Raw genomic sequence first — 26152 nt, 5'->3', positions numbered from 1 at the left:
GTCACCTCTTGGATTTAAATGGAAGTAGAAATACAGGTTCTTTGATCATTACAGAATGTTTATGAAACTGCACAGAAATAATTCACAGTGCTGGACTGCGACACCAAAGCTGTTGGGAAACCAACAATAAAGTAGACAGTGATTTAATTTCAAACACACCTCAGTGAACCGTAGGTGGTTGCTACTAGAAAAAAGGAGAATTATCACTGCTGACAAGAGTGCTCCAACCCCCCCCCACCCCCACCCCCAATCTATGGTGCCGATTTGGGTAGAAAGGCTATAAAACCCAGGAGTCAGAGATAAAAAGTGACATTCTTTCTAAAGGATACTCAGCTGTTGCTTAGAAACTGTTTACAGACAGATCCTGCTGGTTTATCTAAAAAAAAAAATAAAATAGGTCATTCTTGGCTCTAGGTAGGAGAGATCTTTATTGATATAAAATCCTCTACATCATCTCTTTATGTTTACTGTCAATAATTAGCAATGCTTTAGGAAGGCTGTTTGGATGCTCTTTTCAACAGTGACTGCACATTCCCAATGGCACAATTACCAATTTTTGAAACAATCAGGTGGCTCAACAGAGTGAATTCATATCACAGTTCACTGGGAGGCTGAGCCTGGGCTCCAGGCATAGACTGGACCATCTTCAGAGGGGACTGGCATCAAAAGTGGAATCAAAAGGGAAGGGGGGCAAAAGTGCAGTTAATCTTCTCATCCATGTCTCAATTGTTGCAGAGGGAAAAAAAATAGATCAATTAAGAAAATAACATGCCAATACCACTGGACCAAAAAAAATATCAGTTCTACTTTTTAAATGTATAATGAAACCAGGTCTGCTAAAAATGAAAGGGGAAAGGCCATAATACTTTGAAGCCACAAGGGAAAAAAGTTTGCCTTGAAGAACAGAAGGTGAGGCTTGAATCGAATAATTTTATCAAGGGAAACGGTACAAGAAGCTCCTAAGTGTCTAAAACAAATTAGTTCACAGAAGATAGGAATGAAAAATTGTATCAATCCAGATCCAGTTTTCTCCCCTGCATAAATAATCCATGCTTGAACAGTTTTTCCTTGTATAAATAACTACATTTATAAGAAGCCTCAAGTAAGAAGGCTCTTATATCATTATTCACTTAAAAACCACTCCAAAAATTCAGACAAATCACTGCCTTCTAACTAAAAGAAAATAAAATGCACAGCTTGTGGTAATAAACAGTTCATTGTCATCATTCTAAAGAAAGCCGGTTTTTTTCTTCTTCACTTAAAAATAAATGTTGTACGGGCTTGTTTTCTTATATTAAGCAAATCACATCACATGAATACAAGGAGAGTAAGTACTATCGCATGGCACCTAACGTAGCAAGTGTCCAGATGCGATAGTGATAACCTGCAACAACAAAGCTGGTGTTGTAGAACAAGTGCCTCCGGTTTAAACTTCAGGGGCAGATCTAGAATGCAGTTAACAAAGCACACATTCTCTATAGTGTGAACATAAGGTCACCATACCATTCTTTAGGCAGGAAAATTAAGGATCACAAAAACATATGTAATTTAATCACTGTTGCTTAATTCAAAGGACAAACACAAGCCTGTGTTCAGATGCTGTGAGTGACAAAGCAGCTTTCTTAAGAAGACTTGGGGAAACTATAGGTGGAGTTAACATGTAAGGTACATGTTGGGTTTCAAGGGTTATCACAACGTAACACAAGTTCAAAGTCTGTGAAAATTGTTTAATTCTCTCATTCAATGCATGGCTTCCCACAGAAGGAAGGTAGCTGGCTAATGGGTAAGAGCCTACTCTCCTATGCTAGAAATATCAGAAAAAAAAAAAAAAGCCTCTTAAGAACTACAACTATTATTATCCACAAATTAATCTAGAAATATACTTTGGATAAAAATAATCATGCAGAGAACGTTAATTATTTACAAAATTGAAGATAGCATGGCCCATTTCCCAAAGGTTCATAAAGCCGTGCAGGAGACTTCTGAAGCGTGGAGCAGAGGCCAACTTGATTTTTATTCATGCATTTCTGTGCTTACCTATATGGAAAACAGAATTATTTTCTATTTAGTCCTCAGTCAGGTTTTCCCAGATTTAAAATAAATGTTAATGAAACCACAAGCCTTCACCACAAAAAGCAGTAACAAAAATAGGAATAGGACAGCAAATATTGGACTGTAGCAACTCTGAGCAAATGCATAGAAAAAAATAAGTATCTTCTTACATTCAGTTATCTCGAAATGAAACACAAGGAATAAAAGATTACTTTTTACTGAGGCCTCACGACAACAATAAGCATCTGCTAACAGTTTTCACGGAAATACAATTCTTAAAGACTATTTTTGTCTTTGGCTTAAGAACATAACTTAGCATAAAACAGTTCAGCAGGGACATTCTTCATTACGTTAACACGTAAGATATCCAGAAATCACTCAAAGCATACACGATTGATTACAATAAAAAATAAGGTGGTCTATTTTTCCTCTTTTTCACAGTATTCTGCAAAGCTCAATTTTAACACATTCAAATGTTTTTAACTTTAAAAATACTACTAACACATAATTTTCATTAAATTATCTGGAAATACTAGACATACACTTTTTGGACTTAAGTTTGAAGTTTAGGAATAACAACAGATGAACACTTTCTCTAAGATAAGTAAAATGTAGTGGGCATTTTGTTTTGTTTTGCACTTTCAAAAGAGAGGACCTTTATAAATACGGCTAAAACCCCAACACTTTCTGTAATGGTGATTAAATATGTGCAAAGGTTGCATGTGGTAGTATCATTATTGTGACAGAAGAAATCAAAGTGATTACAAACCTTCATCAAATTCATCATTTTATTTAGTGGGAACCAAAAATGAAAACACAGTAGTTGTTCTTCAGGAACCATTTCCTTGGAGAAATAAATAATGAAACCTTTCTAATATATTCACTCTGATCACCATCCTTGACATATCTTGCCTCTCATGTTGTAATATTTTCCACAGTACCCTGTATTTAGAAACACAAGTCCACAACAAATATACATTCTTCACACAAGATGTTGTGCATGGGAGACACATACACCTACAATACACATAATTTTGAGACATAACTCTCCCTGTTATCACTTATCCAAGGGAACTCTGAAATGTCAGTACTCTCACCACATTTTGTAATTATTTAATGTACCTTGCCATACTAGAGACTAACCACGACTTGTGGTTCCTCCCATGGCACCGTTCATGCACAGTAGCACCATCTGAGTGAAACACAATGAAACTCATCAAGTAACTCTGTACTCTGATACGCCTGAGGGTTTTTTTGTCACTGAGATGAGCTATAACCCAGGATGTTGTACAGAAGCAAGACAGCAGTGACACATATAACAGAGGACCTGCATGAGACCCATGACCTAACTGATGAGCAAGCTGAATACTGCATGGTGTCTACAACGGTGTGCTACGAGCTTGTCCTTAGCTAACTGGGTCCGTCTATAATGTTTTGTTCAACTAGCCCAACACAACAGAAGTTTCTCACTTCAGAAGGAAAGCTATCTTTAGAACAGAAGAGGAACAAAAAAGCTCATTAAAACAAAATTTTGAGCAGTATGTATTGTATATTTGCAGCAGCTGAGAAACCAGATGCAAAGAAGAGCTGATGTACTGGACATTTACTTTTTTAAAAAAAACACTGAAATGTTAAAAAAAAAATAATCCTGCTTGCCTAAAACATTTGCTTTCTAAAAGCATGAGACAGATACCATTAGTACTCACAACAGCTCCATAAGGTAACACAGGCGAGCATTTGAATTTTTCAGAGATTCAAGCAACCTATTATGTATCATTGTAATACCACACAGGACTGGCTCCTGCTACACTTAGAAGGTACAGACACAGCCCACAGCCAAAGGCAGAGCCAGCTCCAGAAGCGTTGGGTAAGAGCTTTACAACATTAATGAAAATTCTGTAATTAATTTGAAGGGATCAAAGATTTAATCTTGCATAATCTGAATACCCGAAGTAGTCCCTTAGCTTAAGATACCAAGAAACCCATCTGCCAAGCTGGAAGAGGCTCCCACTACAATAAAACTTTCTACTTGGTCATTGTGAAGTCTCTCTCACATTTTGCACATTTCCCAAAACCAGATAAACACATTTCAGATTTGAGGCACTTAATTTAATGCAAAAGGAGTATTATGAACACCAGAGCTATGATTCAATATGGATGTTGTGGTTTTATTCTTCTTTATAATGTATAAAGGAAGTGCATCTGCTCAAGACAACACTTTTTTATTATTATTATTTACATACTTTCCTCTTATTTAAAGGACTTCTAAGTTATTGAAGCTCTCGAAAGTGCTCCTGCAACATGCCTTTCCCACAGCAGCTATGCTTTGCCTGTATTTCCTATACCCTAGCTGTAATGGCCAAGAGGTGACTTCAATTCTAAGCATTTCTTAGTAATTTCTAATTAAAGCTAGTACAAATTATTTAAAATAATCTTTAAAGGAGCGATTTCAAAATTCTTTCCTCACTCACATGATCTTGGTTTCACCCCAATGGGAGAAAAAAAAAAAAAAAAAAAAAAAAAAAACCACGAACAAAAAAACCCCCACCAACTCTTAATGGAGAAGAGCAATAAAAGAAAAACATCCAAGCCAGCGTAACCAAGAGGTGAGTGGACAAGGTCATTCAAAAACTTGGATACCCCATTCAAAGTGCCGAACTGACACCACTAATTTTAAGCACACCTGAAGCATTTAAACTCCAAAACCTTATTTCTTTGGGGATTGTGGTTTTCAGTCCTTCCTTAAAAGTTGTTCCTTTTCTGTAACCAAATACTAATTGCTCTGATCCACCCATATCCTAATCACTACAGTCCATCCCGCTCATGCTCTGTTTCAAAAAATACTTAATTATTGTGGATTATCTCCCAAGAGTGTATCAGGAAAGGCTTCAGCCATCACAAGTTAGGGTATGATAAATCTTTCTCCCAGACATCATGGCAACAGAATGGACCTCACACCATCTCCCAACACTTCTATAGTGTATAGCAGGGGTCCTCAAACTTTTTAAACAGGGGGCTGGTGCGCAGATGAAGTGGCAGGCAGTCATCTGCGGCTGCTTGGTTTCCCCCCCCCAACCCCTGGCGGGGGGAGTCTGTAAATACCGGGGGCTGAATTGAGGACCCTGGAGGGCCGTATCCAGCCCACAGGCTGTAGTTTGAGGACCCCTGGTGTAGAGAGAGAAAAAAAAAAAAATCCCAATTTTTACATCATTACGGAAAACTGATCTGAAAAAAAACAAAAAAAAACCCAAAAAAGACACCTCTAGTGTTGCCCCATTGCCCCTTCCTCCTGACTGATCTTTTTATTAAAAAAAAAAAAAAAAAAAAAAAAAAGCGCCAAGAAAGCTGTTCTTGGGTTATGTAATGTTTTTGTTGATTCCTTTTGGCTGACTGTCAACCACCCAGCAATAATAAACTCATTAAGCTGACAGGAAACTTGAACACACTCATGTTGTCCACGCACCTCAGCATCATCCTCATGAACCCAAAATCCATAAAACAAATAAAATAAAATTAAGCTGATGCTACCCTTAGGATGCATTCAAGTCTGGAAGAATCGGTCAGTCCTATGTCAGTTTCAGCATCTGAGGTAAAGGGTACAACTTCAGCGCCTGTCAGGCCAAAAGAGTTCTAAAACTAGTAGCAAACAAGGAAAGCATGGAGTGTGGAGCCTCAAAAAAACATTTGTGTCATTATGACAACTCTCAACATAATTGTTTGCAAGCCTGCTATTTTTGTATCCAAACCACGCTGCTTTTCATGTGTTGGGTCTGTCCATGTATCCAAGATTTTCCTTTCACTGCCACCAAATCTGCAGTTTGCTGAACAGATACCCAGCTTAAGGCTCACACGAACACTAATATCAGTGATAATTCTTCTTAAAAACAAAGGCAAAAAAAGTCGCCATGGCTACTACAGTCACTCAGTTTTCTCAGCTACTTCAAAACATTAATTCTTAAGGCTTTTTGGCTATGTCTGCCTAAAACGTATGCTGCCATAGTAGTCGGTTATGTAAATTATGTTATGCTGCAGTGTTTGACATTATACAGTCACAGAATGGTCTGGGCTGGAAAAGACCCTTAAGATCATCTGATTCCAACCCCCTGCCATAGGCAGGGACACCTTCAACTAGCCCAGGTTTCTCCAAGCCCCATCCAGCCTGGCCTGGGACACTGCCAGGGATGGGGCAACCACAGCTGCTCTGGGATGATCTAAAATCTAATCTAAATCTCCCCTCTTTCAGTTTAAAGCCATTCCGCCCCCCCGTCTTATCATTACAGGCCCTCGTAAGAAGCCCCTCTCCAGCTTTCTTGTCAGCCCCTTTAAGTACTGGGAGGCTGCTCTAAAGTCTACCCAAAGCCCTTCCTTCTCCAGGCTGAACAAGCCCAACTCTCTGTCTTCATAGCAGAGCTGCTCCAGCCCTCTGATGGTCTTTGTGGCCTCCTCTGGACTCACCCCAATAGATCCTTGTCCTTCTTATGCTGGGGGCCCCAGAGCTGGAGGCAGCACTGCAGGGGGGATCTCACAAGAGTGGAGCGGAGGGGGAGAATCACCTCCCTTGACCCGCTGGCCACGCTTCTTTTGATGCAACCCAGGATACAGTTAGCTTTCTGGGCTGCAAACACACATTGCTGGGTCATGTTGAGCTTCTTGTCAACCAGCTCCTCAGGGCTGGTCTCAACCCATTCTCTGCCTAGCCCGTATTTGTGCTTGGGATTGCCCCGACCCACATGCAGGACCTTGCACTTGAACTTCATCACCTCAGATCCTACAATATCTCTGGCTGGCATTCCAAGAAGACTCCACAAGAAACAAGGTGATAGTTTCTGTGATCGCATTCAGGAGATTGTAATTTAATATACTAAATTAACAAAAATTAATACTAGAATGCTATTTCTTACCCTGCCAGCTGAAGGTAAATATTGAACATAGATACCCCATATATATTTTCTGTTCCTTAGACTGAATTTGTAAACAAAAATACTGTTGATAGTAAATACAGAATTAGAACAGGGCAAGCCAAAAAGTATTTGTAAGGCAGTAGAAAATGCTCTGGAAATACAGTTATTTAGAAGATGAGGAAAGGACACAGGGAACTGATAACATTTATATAAGGGTTGATACTGGCTTTCACACAACAGAGAGTGAGTAGAAGACTATCCTGCTCAAGATTCATGTCCTGACTGCTCTTTAGCACCCAGAAAGCAGCTGTACAGTTCCATTACTCTGACCTGCATTGACTAAATATTGCCTGAGCTCAGGCCTGCATGCAAGGGTTTGAATTTGAGTATATATTAAAAAAAAAAAAAAAAAAAAAAAAAAAAAAAAACACCGAAAAAAAACAAAAAAGCCTAAACTTTGTTCAAGGATGCAAGTCACCTAAAAACTTTTTAGTCTGCAAGAGCAGATTAAAGCATCCAGGGATTCAGCATGCTGTCTGTCTTAGCCATGCACTGAATTGTCCCTAAGCCACACAAGTAAAATCAAATCATAAGATAGCAATAGGTTTTCTCTCTCTCTCTTTTTTTTTTTTTTTTTTTTAATGTTCCAGTTCTTGCTAGGTATCAAATGTGACCCAGAAACAATATTTAGCAAGTCCAAAAAAGTCCAAAACATTCTGTCAGCTGAATGAAATAGGCTTGAATTTTACAGCAAGCATGGGCGGCCTACCCAAGTACAAGTGACAGCTTTGCACACTGCTAAAGTCTCTAACTAGTGCTCCCAGCCGACTAGAATCTTTGTTTGAATCTATTTATTCCTATTCTATCCCTACACAGCCTCATCCTCCTTCATTCATGGACTTCCTGACAATTTATTTTTCTTAGAAGTATTTCTGCATAGCATCTAAGCACTGGAAATGTAGATTACAGAGATAATAGATACGTTTAAAATTAGACTAAGCAGCTGTAATTCTGAATTTGCATTTCTGACTTGATTATAGTAAGCAGTCAAGAATATTTGTGTAAGAACTAGAAATGAGTTCATATGCTGCCATAAAGACACATGAATCTCTCTCACTTTGACCCCAATCAAAAAAAACCCACCTGTGTAACAAATGGCAACTGTTTCTTTCTAGCCAGTAACAAATAGTAAACATTCCTTTGCAATTCTGAAACTTACAGATTCACCTGTGGATTTTAACATGCAAGAATTAAATTAACTAGCTTTGCCATATTTTACAAATAGAAGAACTACCCTCCTACTTACTCTGGATTTTTCTGACTTCAAATTCTAGTTGTTATCTATTTCATAACTTTCCTTGAAAGGCTGAACAGTCTTTTCTTACCTAAACAGTCAACATTTGTAACCATCAGATAACCATCCACGAAGCACTTTGATAGATTCTGTATCAAAATCAAGCACAGATGAAGCATTTTACTTTATCTGGCATGATTAAAAAAAAAAAAAAAGTTATAAATAAATCCTTTTCTATTTTGGTAAAAACTGAAATAACCATTTTCATCATATGGTTTTTTACAGAGATGCAGGGAAAAAAATAAGTAATTGGGTTCTATATTCAAAGTTTCTCAATAAATATGGTGGCACATATTTTTAAGCAACTGCAGCTTTTGCTTCCAGGAGTTTAAGCACAAGATCTAGTCATTTCAATAGGAAATATGTATTATGCTTCTTTTACCTAACAAAACAATCAGATGTTGTATTACACAACGCTGGCCATAAACAAATTTCACCTCCGTGCATTAGCCCCATCTTGCTTACAGCTGCAATATTGCATCCAGTGAGGGACATGCAATAGTACAGATATGAACTCACATGAAGAATTAATCATGGATAATTTATCACAGTTGATCATATTTTGTATCAGAAAGAAAGACCATTCAATAAACATTCAAAGAAGATAATATTTCATGACAGAGGAAACATAACTATTATTTATTTATTTATCTTCATTCATTTACTTCATACTATTTATGTACAGAACTCTCTATACTGACTCAAGAGTTTCAGAACAACTTTAAAGAGGATATCTCGCTATACCAAGAAAAAAAACAACAAAATGTTTTTCCAGAGGCAGCGAAGGAGCAAAAAATATCTCATCAGATAAATATGCCTGCCTTGGATTATTTGAGTGAGTTAAAACTGCAAATAATTTTTATTCCTTTTTTCAAGAGGTTTTATTGATGTTTGTTAATGTGGTTCCTCTGGAAAGGACACAACTATTGCCAGTAACATTATGATACTACAATAGAAATAAAACCGGTGCTTACTAAAAATTTTTAGTAGTATTTTACTCCATAATCTAACTGGAAAGTTAAATCTTTAGGGAGAGGTCTTTCAGAGTTCCTTTTGATGTTTGAAAAGATTTAGAGAACTGATAAAAGCTGATTTCTCAGCTCTGCACAGGATGGACACTGTTTCTGTATTTAAAATATAAGGAATAAAATATTTGCAACTGATTCAATTCTTGTAAGTAAAACTTATAGAGCCAAGTGGTTTAGCTGTCCCAGCCATGCTGAACAGGCTTTAATGGAGAAGTTCCATAAAGACAGATTCAATGGAATATGGAAGAGTGGCTTTTGTTAGTAAATAACAGAGTATTAAAAATTAAGGTTGATTAGTTGTAGAAATCAGCAAATTGATTAATCTATTTACATGAAGCCTTAAGTAATTTAAAAGCTTAAAGCCCCATTTGCAGAAGTCACCTGGGCAACTGGGAGCCTAGCCTGACCAAAACCACTTCCACCTTCTGCTTACAAAAGTGTATTCAGATTATAAATTCCACTTCTATTCAAATTGTCTTCTGTTCTAATATTCTTGTCTACTTTAAGCATAACATACTGCATACTTGTTTTTAAAACACGTAACTTCAAAGAAAAGGACAAGTACACAGGAGAAACAAATGTCACATTATTATTATTATTATTATAACACCAGTGATAACAGATTGGAATATTGATAAAAATAGCTTTAAAATACTCTGAATACAGAGATTCTTTTGCAAACCTGCAAAATCTACTATTTTTCTTACCTCTCAATTGAAAACCCTGGGAGATGTTCTTACTGTTACAAGACTCAGCTTCACTTAACCGAATAATTCTCATTACTTAAGAAGCCTGAAAAGTTGGGCAGTCTCTGAAGCAATGTTGAAAATATTTCTCTAATGTTCTCAATACTAGAATACTAATGCAAGGGGTGATGTGACTGAAAAGCAGAGCTAGCCAAAAAGTGTTCCAAAGGAGAAAAAAAAACCACTGCCTTGCTGTCAGGAAACGCTGACTCAGCAGAGGTAAAGTATTTCAAAGAAAGGTGTGTTTTCTTAACACATCCAATGAAAAACTATTGAAAAGCTTTCCTCCTGCCCCCTATAAATTCAAAATGCTTTGTGTGATGACTGAACAAGACATTTGAAACAAAACGTATATACGGAGAGTAGTGATATTCCTACTTGTGCAAAGAATCCTTGTTTTGCTGGAAATTTTATATTTCACCTCCCTGTTGCAAGATAAAGGAAAATGCAATTCCAAAACATGAGGAACATGAAAATCCTGAACAACAACCAACTGTACTGGTAAGCGATGGTCACAACAATTTCATTTTCTAGAACTGCTGATCTTTTCTTATAATAAATATGGCTTGAAACCACCTTAGTGTTTGAAGATTTTTAAGAATGCCTTCTTGTATACGATCATTGTTTGGAACCACGTATCTTAGTCCTCTCTCAATGGCTCAGGTATGATGTTGAAGAAACCATTTAAAAAACGGAGATGTAGAGCTTTAAACCAGAAACCCAAGACAAAATTAATTTACATCCATAGAGTGCTGAGCCTGACCAACTGAAGACTCAATACAATAGTGTTATCACTCTGAGATATATTAAGATGCATTATGAATTTCCATAAGACGATAAGAAGCTGGAATAAAAGACGAACCACTTCTTTTAATTGGCCAAAGCCTGGTTTCTGGGTTTTGTTGTCATGTCTTCAACTTGTTACAGCACTCTTAATGATGCTGTCTTTTTTGTTTCCAACAATGTTCCAGGCATGCTAGACTTAGAAGCAGTTTGATCACAGTGAGGTTCACGGTCGTGTTGATACAGCTGGAGGACCCTGCTCATCAATCCTGGAGCTTCACAGGGGGACCGAGTCTCAGTCATTCCTGCTCCCTGCAGAAGCCTGCTGTGTTGGAAGCTGTGTCTTGGGAAAGATCTCCCTGGTCAACTGATACACTCTATTGTTTATCTAATTTCTCAAGAAAGTTTATCCTAGCAAATATTATGTTTATACAAAACAAACAAGTTTACTTTAGTCAAGAAGCAGCTTTAGCTAGCTTCTAAAATGCAACATTCTTTTTGTCACTTTCATCTTGCATCTTACCTCAAGTCAGCTTTAGGGGAACAATTTCTATAGACCTGAGCCACAAAAACTCCAGTCAAGTTATGACCTAAGCATACTACTGTAATTACTATTATGTTCATGTTGTTACTCTATATTTCTCTCTCTGCCTTTTCTATTTCCAACCACATATTGTATTATTTATCTCTGTATACTTCCCTTTCATATTTCTACTACCATTTGGTATTGTATCTAAAACCAAAGTATGCCCTATGCTTTTGTACTGCCTATGAACAAAGGATGGAGAAAATTAATATATAGCTTAGCATCCTCTAGCCAAGCCTTGCAACATGTTATATTAAAAGCATAAGCCTACTCGGCTCGGAAATGTAATAAATTGTAAGGCTGTCACTGTACACAGAAAAAAAAAAAAAATCTCATATTTGTGTGTTCAGACAGCATGTAATACCTAGAAGGCATTGTCATAACTGCTACAAATTGGCAACAAAATAGATTTCAATAAATACTGCTATTAGAAGTAAGAAGTCATACACAACAAGAAAAGTATTAAGGCATGAAAAAATCCACGCTTTTTGAAAGAGTAAGTGTAAAAAATTGATGGGTGAGGATGAAGACATTTCTTGGCAATAGGGGAAAAAGAAAACCAACAGGGGAGGGTTTGTAAGCACAAAAGAAATCTTAGTCCTTCATAGATGTGCTACTAAACAGGATCTATACTAAAAGTGCAAAAGGGCAGATACATTCAGTAAGTAAATCTGCATCGTAAAGAAGTGGGATGATTTGCTGGAACCTCAAAAGAATGATTAATTACTTCTTCAGTCCACTACAAGTACAACATTATTCAAAAAACATTTTTGGTCAGCAGGACCAAAGATCACCATAGAAGAGGCTTTTCACAGAAGTGTCCAAAGAGACGTCTATCCCACCAACATCAATTTCTAGCAATTCTGAAAATACCAGGGAAGTTTCAAAAGTCTTAATGAACACTCATGTTAAAACTGTATTCTAAAAGAGCTAGTGAGACAGTGTTTATAGCTATAGGAAGGTTAGAATCATGGCAGTCCTGAGCAAAACAACAATTTAATAAAAAAATATATAAGATTCAACTGATTTAGCTGGGTTATATGACAAATAATAGGAAGTAAAATTAATAAAAATCTTCTTAAGTGAATGTGGTTTAATTATTTGATAAAATTAATACTTCCAATTGGTCAAAAATATGCACATGCATATATAAACTTCTGTAGCACTTGGTGTAGTATTCTGTGATAGCCTGATGACAAAATAGCTCCAATTAAACAGGCGAACAGGTGAAGAACTGGTTAAGTGACATCTCAAAAAAAAAAAAAAAACCAACCAAAAAACCACAACAGATTTTTGAGAAGAACACATCACAACATAACTCAGATTAAGATGCAGTTCCCCAAAGGTGGAGACACTATCACAAAACACCTTTTCAATTTTGTAAGTCTACACCACCAATCATGACAAAATTTGCACATATATATTTGCACATTATAAATTAATAGAATGCTACATCACTGAGATAAACCAGTTACAAAAAGCAATCAGGAGTGGTTCATATATTCCATCTATGCTAGAAAAAAAAAAAATCTTTAAAAAATCCATGTAAAAAGTTACGAAGCCACAGTCAAGAAACACATGATGTGTTCCTACAGAATGATGAACTCTTGTGGAAAGAAACAGTCCTGCAAAGAGTTTGCCACAGCAAGCTTACCCAGTGAAAAGGACATCAAAATGCAGTGCTGCAGATGAAGGTTTAGTATGTAAATGTGATGTATAAACAGAAGAGCAACACTAGAGAGGTAATTTAAACTCACAAAACACTCTTGAGACAAGGCATTGGCATACCATATCCAGCTCACGTTTTCACAAAAATGCTGAAAAAGTGGATTTGGAAAAAAAGCCACAGAAACTGAGTTGTGAGAAAAATGCACACAATGACAAATTTAAATAATTTTAGTTTGCTTCATTTTTTTTTTTAAATAGAAAAGAGGGAATACTAGATTACAGAAGATAAACACCTCCATGGTAAGAAAATACTTTGAGTTCTTTAGCATACTGGAGAAAGGTACAACAGTAACCAGTGACTGGAAGCCAAAGCCAAGTAACAAACAGCAGATTCTCCACCTCTTACTGTCTTTGAGCAAACTTCCAATTTTTTCTGGAAAATATGTTTCAGCCAAATGCAAGTTGCTGCACTCAAAAATGGATAAAATCCAACTGACTATAATAGTCAAGGGGTCAGAGCAGAAGATCTAATTGCTTCCTTTAGCTTTAAAGTCTCAGTCTACGAATGCTCTTGGTTTTCAGTGGTTCAAAGGCATTTCAGTAGTACCATACACGCTCAACATTAATATTAAAAGGGATTTCAGAAATCTGCATAAATTAGAGTTGCATTTCCATGTAAGGGCTTCAAGTGACACTGGAGCTTCCCTGTTGAGGCTTTTGTCATCAGCAGAGCCCATTAACAGAATTACAGCTATCTTGTACACAGCTGAGGTGGCATTTCTGTAAACAATGATTTACACAATTGAGTGCAAAAGTTCACCCTTGAGGGTCAGTACTTTCTCCTCTCCAAAGAATTCTGTTTGATGGGGAGTATAAAAAGCCTGATACAAATCATGATATCAATCATAGATGCCGTAGGTAAAAAGGAAAACCAGCAGCATTGTAATAGCCACAAAGCTAGTAAGAGCTGTTGTTCGCATCAGCGACATTTAAGTCATTTAAGACTACCCCTATTCACGCTACTTATCTACCTCGTGCTCCAAAACACACAGCATTCACTGCAATCTTGACATGTTCACAGAATCAACATTTCTTAGGAAATCCATGACAAGATAACATCTAGCATGCATGTTTTAATACTCTTCAGGCTGACAGAGTTTTGCTGTAGTATCGGCTGCCTGTGGTACGTGTAGATTTCTAAAATAACAGGGGGTTTGAAACATACCAAACCTGAGGAAGTGTAAACAAACTTCTAATTCAACAAACAAAACTTTAAAAAGGCTGAAATTGCCTGAAACATACTAACAATCAAATAAACGTTCTGCCACCTTAAGGACCAGTGCCTTAAAAAGAAAACAGGCATCACACACAACCAGCGAGACATGAGGGAGCACATTCACCCCCTCCAATGTATAGAAAGGCAGGTGCGTGCTACCTGCTCCTCATGCTGCACCCCACCATATGTATGGAAAAGTTACTTTCCTGAACCCCTGGCATACGGGTGGTCCCCTAAGCACGCGCATCCACCACGCCAACTCCCAAATGGGCAAGGCAGCCGGGGACGTCTCGCAGCAGCGATGCCGCTCCCCACCACCACCTCTAAGCAAAACTTCTCACACTCCAGAAGCCACGCAACGAGACGCTATGGCCATCGCCTTGCCAGCCAACATCCACGCAGCCTTCCCCATCCCCAGCGCGCTACACAAAAAGACAAAGCCGCGTTTTAAACTTTCGCTCTTTGCCACTGGAGCAAATCATTTGATGGGAGTTGGCACCTTTCGGGATGGATTCCGGATGGGATACGAAGCGGGTGGTTCGAAAGATCTCAGCCCCTGGAAGAGGCCTATAGGGAAGGGATGGAAAAAGCTGCTTTCTGCCTGCGCCCGCCGCCCCCTCCCCAGCGAACAGCACCGCTCCCAGTGCCCCTTCCCTGCTGGCTCCCGGCTGAGACAATCCCAGCAGCAGCAGCAGCGACTGTAAATTACAGAGACGCACAGTGGATGGATAAAAAGGAGGAAGAAACCTCTGATGTCTGAAGAAAGGAGAACAATTTAAAAAGAAAATAATTGAAAAAGACTTAAAATAATACGGAGCTAGGTTTCACCTCGGTGTGATGGTGGGTAAATAGATGAATAAGTGAAAAAACACACCTTTGACCCTTTCTTTTCTTCCCTAAATATAATCCCCCTCTTCCCATAATACACACACCACAAAATGACCATTAATTCAAATCCATTCTTTAAAGGAGGGGGGATTATCTCTGTGACTGTCTCCTTCTCTTTCCCTCTTTCGCTGGGCGAGAATTAAATTGCGTTTACAAAAAAAAAAAAAAAAAAAAAAAAAAAAGGAAAGGAAAGAAGGCATGATTATTATTTCTGGTGGGTGCAAAATACGGGCACGGGGAGAAGGAGTCTGGGGGATGGGGAGGAGTGGAGAAAGGTGGCTAAGGAGAGAAGAAAGGAAAGGAGGACCAGGAAGCGCAGGGAAGGATGAGGGGAAGGCGAGATGAGGGGGAAGGAGGATGAGGAAGGAAGGATGAAAGGAAGGAGCGCGGCGAGGGGGGTGGGGGGTAGGATGAAAGGGAGGAAGGGATGCGGGGAAGAAAGGAGGATGCTTTGCCCTGGCCTCACCTCAGCTCGGTGGGTGGGGGTAGCAGAATCTCTCGTCGCCGCCGCCGCCGCCTCCGCCTCCTCCTCCTCCCCAGCAACGCCGGTGACTGAGGGCTGGGTGTGCGGCGGCTCCTCGCACAGCGCCCGGCCCCGGCCCCCGCCTCCCGCCCTCGCCGCCCGCCTCCCGCTGCCGGCCCGAGCCGCGCTCGCTCGGCTCTGAGGGGACCCGGGAGCTGCTGCCGCGGCCGCCAGCCTCCCCGCGGCAGCCACTAGGGGAGGAGGCAGCGCGCCTGCGCCGCCGCCGGCCGCGGGGAGCTGCCCGCCGAGGGGGCGACGGGGCGAGGGGAGGCCTGGCCGCTGCCGCCCGTCCCGGCTGAGCAGGTCCCCAGGCCGGCCCGGGTCGCCTCACTGCGCAGTTGCTGTGAGTATGGAAACGGCGTTACCTAGCGGCAGGGTGAGGGGTGGGAAGGAGGGGGTGGCGCGGCGAGGGAGGAGGCATGGGGCCGGGGGTGTGAGGGGAGGGGAGCGGGGCTGGCGGGAGGCGCCCGGCGCCGGCAGGGAGCGGGACCGGGGGCAGGCGCGGGGCGGTGGCAGGTGGGCGGCCGAGGAGAGGGCACCCCGGCTGCACGGGCGCCGCGGGGCCCGGCGGCGAGGGGAGGGGGCAGCGGGCCGGGAAGCGGCACCGGCAGGGGGTGGCTGGCGCGTCCCGGCACCGCGGCGGGGCGAGGGGCGGCCGCGGCGGGCCCATCCCGTGCGGAGGCCGCGGGCAGCCTGGCCCGTGGCCGCCCGGTCGCCGAGGGGCAGCGTCGGCAGCTGTGGCAGGAGGGGCTGGCGGACTAAGAGCTGGGGGGGCGGGGGTTCGTGTAGGGTTACTCCTGTAATGATCTCCTGCGCTGCTTCAGGTGCCAGGCAAGGGGAGGACAGTTGCTTTGTGGGTGTACCACCGGGACCGATGGCAAGAACTGCAGATCTCCTGATCTCTTAAACTGCACAAACTTTGCTTTCTTCTTACTCGGGTGTCGTGCAGCCCTGCATTCCCTGCACCAAATGTCAGGGTTTGTCCCTCTCTGCACAGCCTTGCACTTTTCTTTTTGGTTACTTCACGTGTATTGCTCATCTTGCCAAGCTCTTCATCACGCTGCAGCACCTTCTGCCGTCTTTTTTGGATGGAACATGCAGCCACCATCCTGCACCAGTATTGCTGACCTTGAGGTCCCATAAGCCCCAGTGGTGGAGGATCCCTGTGGAGTAGGTGGCATTGCAGGGACTTTGTCGTTTTGAGGCAGTGTGAGTCCCGCTGAGGTGCTGTTGTGCCATGCATCTTTTGCACTTCTTGTGGCATCCGTCTGCTTCCCCAGCTTCTACATAAACTCACAGGCAGCAAGGAGGGGAGGGGGAGGAGTCCTTCCTCACTTTTGTATTTTCTTGCCTCTTTTGGGCTTGGCGGGAGCTTGCCTAAACAATTTCCCTGCCTCAGCCTGTAAGGGAATGATATTAATAGTACAGGTATCTATTAGGTAGGCCTCAAGCAGAGGCAGTTGTTGCCAGTCTTTTCTCTTTCCTAGCCCGAGGAAGATATAGTCAGGTTCTATATTCATTTTTACAGTAAGTAAAGGAAGATGGGAGCTGAACTGGAACCTCAGTTCCCTTTATAAAGGCCCAACAACAGAATCCAGGGGAGAATTTGAAGCAGGGGAAAAAAAATCTTAGGCAAAACCTCATTTAAATATAAATTTAAATATTATCAGATCCATCATAACACATATTTGCTACAGCCATATGACAGATGTAAGTAGTCACAGTAATTAGTATACAGAAATACTTTAAATTATTCTAACCTCGTAATACCATTTAGGATTGAAACATGACTTATTCTGTGTGTGTAAACAGAGATCATGCTAGGCTGACCTCCTCTTTATGATGATGTTTAAATTAGAGTTGTAAAGCAAACTGGGCATTTAGTTTGTGTCTTTAGTAGGGCTTCAGGTTGCATCACATTAATTTTCTAGGTACTGTTACTGTCTTTCCCATCCTATTGAACATGTGATGTTAGGAAACCTTTACCTGCAGACCTTCTGTTTCTTGCCTTCATTTCTGTACTTTATATTTTCTGGATTGCTAATTCTTCTAGGTAGGGGCAGTGCCTTACTCTGTTGTAACTGGCTAGTCTGTTGCAAATAATAATGGCAATAGGCAAGGTTCCCAAACAGAGCATAGTAAATTACCTACTCCTGTATCACAGTGCATTGCATCACTAATTGAATGTCAACTAAATGTTTCTCCAGGCATTTGACTAAAATGAGCATGAGCTATAGTGTACATATAAGAACCACAAATAGTAAATAAGCATGATTATGAAAAATGATGTAACTTCTTCCCTTCACCAGTAACTAAGCTGCAAATATATCTCTTGTAAATTCAAACCAAAGGACTCATTCAAGTGTTTGTACATGTTTCTGTTTAAAGTGTGCCTGTTTAAGAAATGAATCAGATTACTTAGCTAGTCTAGTTTACTTTCATCTAAGGCAGAAGACGTGAATTGCTGGACTGTTGCTAAGAGTTCTGCCAGAATGCAATGAAGAAATCTGGAAGAGCTATACGAAGGGCTGTATGAACTTCTTTTTTTCATGGTTCTGAAAGAGAGGTCTGTCCACTGTTCAAACATGCCTTTATTTCTGTTATTAACCGATTTTTGAAGCTACCCTTATTTTTCATCATTGTTAACTGTCTCAAAGAAGAGGAAGAAAATGAAATTTGTTATCCCTGTTTACTAAAAACTGAGATAAGCTGCTGAAATGCTCTGTAAATTAATGTAGCTCTTACCAGACATGGGAGGCCAACTGACAGCTCCTAACAAACACTTGCAACTGCTGTGGGATCTCCCACTGCCAATGTTCAGCTACCTATAGAAAAGAGACGTCACCAAAGCATCAGAAATACTGGGCACTTTGATTAGCAAGACAGACAAAAAGACTCTTCTGCTTACGGGAAATATACATGGATGCTTTCTGTAAATATATGTTGGGGTTTTAGTTCTGTGCTGACTGCAGAACTGTCATAATACAGAAACCAAATATTAAGCATTTACATGGAAGATTAGAATGATTAGGATAAGAACTAAAGAAAAATACAGAGAGGATATGCTTCACATTTATCACTAAGCCTGGTCCCTGTTGGCCATTTAGTCTTTACTTTTACTTAAGATTTTCAAGTTGAGTTCTGCAATATATTGTTGCTCAAAGTAACTGGTCAGATACAAGTTGCATTCACTTTAGTTTTTACTGAGAGCAGCTGATTGAAGTAAAAAGGCAGTGTGTGGTATTCAGGGAAGAACGCACACTTGGAGACACATAAATACCTATGAACAAAAGGTGCTCAAAGAGCTGGGGTTCTTGAAGTAGCATCCCACAGCCTCAGCCTACCGTGTGCCAGATCAGCCTGCTGGTTGTGCCCAGTCACCTCACGTAGATGTAGCAGTCCTTATCTATATAAAAGGCCATCAGGGAAGTGGGTGGGATCACTGCTGAAAGATGTTTACGTGACCTAAATCTGTAGTGGCAGTGTGATCAACCAGAAGGTAGGTGTACAGGAGAAACCATGGCGTCTTGCAAGCTCTGTAGACAATTTGTAGTATTTACATTGTGGAGGCTGCATGGCAGAAAGAGCATTTAGGTTCTGTAAGTACAGCACTCTTTGCTGCTCAAAACTCAAAGCTGCATAATCCCTGGGATAAAAACTGAAGGAAATCAAGTGGGTTTTAAGTTTCTGTGTCTAAGGAACTATATGTTGGCATCTGTGGTTATATAGGCAGATTGATGGTTCCAAGGGTATCGCATAGGAAATTTCAGCACACAGCAGTCCCAGTTTTCAAATACTAAATATAGTTTACTGATGCCTGGACAGATCTGAACTTGACTTTCTAAATCATCTACTGAATATTTTTCTGTCTTTTGTTTGTTGGGTTTTCTTTGGTTTGTTTGCTTTTATTGTGTTTTGGCGGGTTTTTTTGCTTTTATGACAACATGAGATAACAGATGCCTTGACATGATGTAATGTACTGGAAATCATTTTCTTCTGCATGCCATTTAAATCTGGCAATCAAGCCATAGTCTGGTACCTATTATTACAATAGATGTGACATAATACTCAGCAAATACAGGTTTTCACCTGTATGTTACATGTGTTCTCTGACAAAGTTATTTTCAGATAGTGTGGATAATAATCTATACTTTCATATTCTCCAGCATACAAAAAGAATTTACAATGAGGGTAGTTCTAAAATTAATCTGAACATATTTGGAAATATAATCCCAATATCATATTGTAATGCTAATGCCAGCTTTTTGCTTTTTTATTACTGTTTTTTTAACATAGCAATCAATTTATCGTAATATTCCCCACATTTGTCTTTACTGCTGGCATTTAGGTTTTGCTATAATATATCTGTCATGTAATTTAGCTCTTTTTCTCTATTTTCTTCTATTTTTCTAGCATTGAGATACTGTACAATATCAATTTATCAGTAGGACCTAATATTTGTCATGTTTTCAGTCTTAAAATAGGTTAGTCCACTTCCTGAAGTATTAAAAAGTGTATTTTTATCTCTACATCTAGCTCATGTGAAAATACCATAGCAGGAATTATCCCCCCTTACCCCAGCATAAAGTCTCAGTGTTGCACCTGCATGCATTAAAAAAAAAACCAAAAAAAAAAAAAAAAAAAACCAAAAAAAACCCAATACCTCCACACGTTTTGCTCATCTTTTCTCTTGTAGAACTTTCTTCTACATGAAGAGAGATTATTGCTGAAAAGGGTCTCGATTGTTTGCTTCAAGAACATGAACATTTTTGAGTTCTTATTTCCTCTGTTATTATCTCAATACCTCTTTATGTCTAGATGGACTTAATTTCTTTCACCACCTAATCCTGAAGGCCTGTTCCTATTTGGATAACATTTCTGCTTTATTGAAAAAGAGAATTTCTGAGAACAGGAAAGCTAAGACTAGTGGGTGTCTTAATGGAAAGAATCAGTTCACTAATATCTAAGTGAGAGAAATTGAGGAGGATCTCTTGGGCAATTTGAGCAGGCTTGGAAAGCTGCAGGTGGAACTCGGAATGCTTTAAGCTTCTTTTAGGCTTTAACGACAAACCAACTAATAGGTTGTTTCTTTAAAGTAGATAGTTACCTGCCAGTGCTGAAGGCAGATTTTCAGCAGCTCTCAGAGACAGTTCAGTCCCTTGTATTAATAAGACATTACCTTTCGGACTTGCTTGCACATAAATATACAGGGACTGACTGAAATCATTCACCATCCCTGAGCACATTTGGGTGCATTTTGGGTAGGTATTGAGACCTGCATTTTGGTTTTAGAACTTTTGGCACATTTGCTTGAAAATGTGACTTGCTTCTCCTCTGCAGTGACACACTTCTGTGCTAGATATTACTGTGCATGAGCAGCACAGTAAGCAACAGTAAAGCCTTCACACCCTGCAAGTCATTTAAATTGGTTATTGCATGGGGAGTCATATGCAAGGTGAGTTCTGACACTTAAGAGTCTCCTGCCTGCCCTGCCCTCTGCCAACCCTTTTGAGTCTTTTCTCTGGCTCAAAAGAATCTGCCAGTCAGACCATCCAGGGACTTACCCTGACTTGTACCTCTGAAGTAACTAGAAGGAAAGTACCAGATGCAGTTTGTATTGAAAAAAACACAGGGGGTATGTGCATCCACTCTTTCATGCTGGAGAGGATGGGGCAACTAACCTTCATGGCTTTCAGAAAGCTGACTTTAAAAATTCCAAAGAAATGCAAAAAAGACATGTACTCTTTGCTGTTGTCAGACTAATGTTGACTGGATTAGTGACCACCACAGCAGATTATTAATAAGGCCTTTTCCTTAAATGGTTACTTTTCAAAACCACAGGAATAGATTTTAAGTTTTCTTAAAATTTTATTTTGAAATTCAGTTGATGCCCCCTATTAAGGATGGGGGGTGTGGGTGGTGTGGGGTGGTGGTGGTGTGGGTGTCGTCTCTCTTCCTTTAATTGCAAGAAGGGCAGTGAGTGGTAGATTTATTGTACCTCCATATTTTGAAGGGGAGGGGGAGTGGAGAAAGAAAGATTTAGAAATATTTTAGATATTCCAAGGATGTACTCTAAACATTGGAATATTCGAGTCAAATGCCATAAAATCTCTTGCATATATAAAATGAATCATGTTCTGTCTGGACAGGGGTAGCAGCGAGGGAAAAGGTTGAGACTCGGGAAACTGTAGCTTCTCAGCTCTTCCTCAAGCCTCCTGGAATAGCTGCCTTGACTTCTTTAAAGCTGCCTCAGTTTCTCTACATCTGAATTTTCTTAACTATATCAGAAAAGGTATTTTCTGTATCTTTCCTTAAAGCTCTTCAAGGAGCTTTAAGCAAAAACCTTGATCAGTAGCTAAGTAGCTCTTAAGCACAGAGCAATGCTTTCCATGTTGACCACCACCTTCTAGCTGTTTCCCATCTGTTGTTTGTAAACACTTCATGCCTTGCGCTGCTGATGTTGTTAGCTTCTTGGAAAACAAGCTCTATTTTCTTATGTTTGCACACTGTATCAAAACAACAGGAAATCTGTCCATGACTGTGAATCCTACGCAATGCCAGAATATAGTTTTTTCTTGCTAGGAATCTCAATTAGGGAAACTTCTCAGAGGTAAACAATTATGTTGCAAACCATAAGACAGTGTAGTTCATATGTACAGAGAGCATATGTTCAGGTAGTCTTGTCTGTAGGGGAGAACAAGACAAGGGAGAGAGAGACCAAAGGAGGGAGCTGGGCTGAGTGTGTGAGAGAAGGGATAGGAGATGGTAGAGGAACTAGGCAGAAAGTGCACAGATTAAGAACTGAAGTATGTATTTTTGGCTCATGCCTTTGCAGAAGTAGTTGAAGTTGTGTTTTGGAACTGCTCTGTCCCCAGAATGCCCTTGTTTTCCTAATTAAAGAAAGGTTTAGGGAGAAGGATTAATATGCAGATTCTAATAACTGTCACAGAGTAAGAATGACTCTCTTCAAAATTTTCAGTCTGAGGAACAGAAGGTGTCCTGGCTTCAGCTAGGATAGAGTTAATTTGCTTCTTGGTAGCTGGTACAGTGCTGTGTTTTGGATTTAGTATGAGAATAATGTTGATAACACACTGATGTTTTAGTTGTTGCTAAGTAATGCTTACTCTAAATTAAGGATTTTAAAGTTTCCTGTGCTCTGCCAGCGAGGAGCTGCACAAGGAGCCAGGACACTGACCCGAACTAGCCAAAGGGCTATTCCATACCGTAGAACGTCATGCCCAGGATATAAACTCGGGGGGGGAGGGGGGCTGGCCGGGAGGGGCTGATTGCTGCTGGTGGACTGGGCTCTCGTCAGTGGGTGGTGGGCGATTGTATTGTGCATCACCTCTGGGGCTTTTTTTTCCCTTTGGGTTTGATTCCTCTCTCCCTCTCTCTCCTTTTCATTACAGTTGTTATTGTTACTTTATTCTATTTCCAGTATCAAATTGTTCCTATCTCATCCCATAAGTTTTACCTTTTTCACAATTCTCCTCGTTCTCCTGCCCATCCCAGTGGGGAGGAAGGGGCAAGTAAGCGAGTGGCTGCATGGTACTTAGTTGCCAGCTGGGGTTAAACCATGACAGAAGGGCTTTCTGTGCTGCCATGGCTCCAAATGCAGTTCGTTAAGTATTCCTCTGTTGAAGAAAACAGCCAATGGATTTGCTTCACTGCAGGGAAATTACTGTCCTCAACCTTCTGCTTTTTCGATTATTACATCCTGTTGTGCTTTCCATACATAGGAGATGGGATGGAAACCTGTCTGGTACATGCTCATCCACATGAAAATTGCTGGATTTCTCCACAGAATCATAGTACTTGTGCAATGTCATTTAGGAGTCGTGGGTTAAATTTTGATCCTTTCTTGGGCATTACTATACCAACTCCTGTTGATTTTATGAGACTTTTAGTCAACAAAACGTAACAGGGAATATCCATATTTGACAATGCATCTTGGTATTCTAGAAGTAACTAGATGTAGAAATTTTGGTCTACAAGAAGACACTTTCTGGTTTGTACTACATTAAAGATTCTCTGTACTTAATTAAGGATTAAAACAGATACTTGTGATAAGTTACTTGCTAAACATTTTATATCAGAAGAAATGCAATCACTTAAATATATTTTCTATCTTGTGGGCACAAAGCAGTGGTGAGATAGACTCAAGATTTGTTTTAGATGCAATAAGGTTTACAGAAATTATCTCCTATATCTTGATATATTTAAAATGTCTAATTTCTTTTTTTTTTCTATTGACAGAAGCCCAAGATGATGCATCTTTCCGTTAACATCTGTAAAAATGCACAAAAGGCTTTTAACTAAAACATGGCCTGAAGAAAGTTAATGAAGTTGTTAGTAGTCAGTGTCACAAATGAAAATACTATGGATGATTGTGGTCTTTTCCTTCAGGCCTTCACGAATCATGAAAATGACAGAAAGCTGATTTTTTCTAAAGGAGCAGCAGCTGTAAATAAAAAAAGAGGAGAAAAATCAAGAGCAAAATTAAATAATGGAAAGCTGATGACAAGAGCCACTACTGATGGTGACTAGTCTGTTGTAAGCTGAAATTTTCTTGCATCTTAATGGACCTTTTGACCTAATTTACAGAGGTTTTCCTGTTAATTAACTTTTTTTAGCAAGGTCAAACATTTTTTTCGGCTAAAGATCAGGTACTTCAACTAAGAGGTCTTTTATTATCCACAGGAGCAATAGAGGAACATCATATTCAGGGGGTTGTATTATGAACAAATTAATAAATCATGAGTAATAAGCCTGAAGTGTTTCACACCCCTTTGCCCTGTCCTCACTGTTCAGTAACAGGTAAAGATGTAAAGAATTCCTTTTTGTGTTTGTCTGTTTGCTATGACCAGTCTGAATAATCTTGTAGGCTTATGAAGGCAGACAATTATCTAGCAGCAGGCTCACCCACTTCTAGTTTGGAGATGGATGTCATTTCAAACAGAAAGAAAATTGACATTCTGAAAACTCACATGGACCTGATAATTGTGAGAGAAGTACAAAGTGTGAGAAAAATGCTCCACGTAAAATGAGCGTGCCACATTTAGATAAAAAACTTGATGTCAGTATCAAAAATGCTATGCACATTCCAGTTGAATTATGCAGCTTGTTACTTCTGAAAATGTTTGCACCTCTTAATCGATCAGGTCAAGAGTTACATAAGGCCTACATTGTGAGCCTTACATAAAGCACACCACAAACGGGAATGACACTGCAGGAATGTTTACATTTTCAAAGCATGCTTTATATCTGAATGACAGCTGAATGTACCATCCCATAAAAAAAAAAGGAAAGAAAACAGAAAACGCTTTTTCATAACTTAATGAACCTGCGCAGAAGTATTGAAAGAACATCTAGAAAACTATAATGATCATACAACTTGCAATAGTATGTTGTGGGGGGAAAAAAACTACCACTGTCCTAATTTGGAAATTTCTCTGACAGTGTACTAGGATCCATTCCATTTCATGATTTCTTCATACAAACTACATAAAATACTTTGTAAAAAACTTGAGTAATTTCCATAACAAAATTTTGGTAAATTAAATCAAAGCAGGTTGCTATGGCAGTTCTGAAAAATCTTTCTATTTTAGCTTTGTTTTGTATTATAAACATGTCAAGATGAAGCCATTTCTTTCAAAATAGAATTTTTTTCTCTTGGGAAAATTTTCCAGCCATTTTTTCAATGCCCTGATTTTCAGTATTTGTCAAAGTCAAGATGAAGGCTAATTTCAAATGCTCTAAGTTTCATCTGCATAATCGTAAACCCACGAGAACGTAGCTTTAGTCTTATAAATGAATAATGTTATTAGATACAGTATTGTTAGTTTAATTGACTTTGTTTACTGCTCTGTATAACAAGGGACTGAAAAATAAATGACACAACATTGGCTAAACCATTTCTAGTGTGTTCTGAAGTGGAAGTCAATGGTATAGATGCGAGCCATTGCCAGAAGATGTTAACAGTTCTGGGTTTAGTTCCAGTAGCGCAATGCCAAGTGAGATCAGAGTGTATACAGGGAATTGCATCTAATATTATGTAAATAAGAAACAGGTGAACTCTGAAAAGTACAGACATAAACATAGCACAGATTTATGGTACAGACTTCATTGATGAAATCTTACATAAGGAACTCGTTTAATATTGGTGCTGGTGGACCACTCTTAAGTGTTAGGCAAGGAGGGGGGGGGGGCAGGGGCGGGCAGGGAAGATGCCTTTCTGAGTCAGTGCATTTACAACAGGATAAAGTTGACTCCAAGTTTTTATGGGAGATAGTATTTACCAAATTGGTAGTTGAATCTTTGCATTCAGAGGTATAGAAAGGACTGGGT

General features: G+C 39.7%; 1 protein-coding gene and 1 long non-coding RNA gene across 3 annotated transcripts in view; one reads left to right on the top strand and one right to left on the bottom strand.

Moving 5' to 3' along the window:
- Positions 1 to 15887, bottom strand: part of CTNNA2 (catenin alpha 2) — a 515720-nt gene extending 499833 nt beyond the window's left edge. The window contains exon 1 of one of the 2 annotated variants that reach the window (XM_040591247.1): positions 15749 to 15887. The gene's annotated coding sequence lies outside the window, so the exon portion shown is untranslated. The remainder of the gene's footprint in view (positions 1 to 15748) is intronic. The other variant, XM_040591257.1, reaches the window with a different exon arrangement.
- Positions 15888 to 15922: 35 nt separating this feature from the next.
- LOC121086859 lies at positions 15923 to 25716 on the top strand. Its single transcript, XR_005827459.1, has 2 exons — positions 15923 to 16148; positions 24062 to 25716. It is a non-coding gene; the product is annotated as an uncharacterized LOC121086859 (long non-coding RNA).
- The last annotated feature ends 436 nt before the right edge of the window (positions 25717 to 26152 follow it).

The sequence above is a fragment of the Falco naumanni genome, chromosome 1 (genome assembly GCF_017639655.2).
Source record: "Falco naumanni isolate bFalNau1 chromosome 1, bFalNau1.pat, whole genome shotgun sequence".
Taxonomy (NCBI): Eukaryota; Metazoa; Chordata; class Aves; order Falconiformes; family Falconidae; genus Falco; species Falco naumanni.
This window is presented reverse-complemented; position numbering and strand designations above follow the sequence as displayed.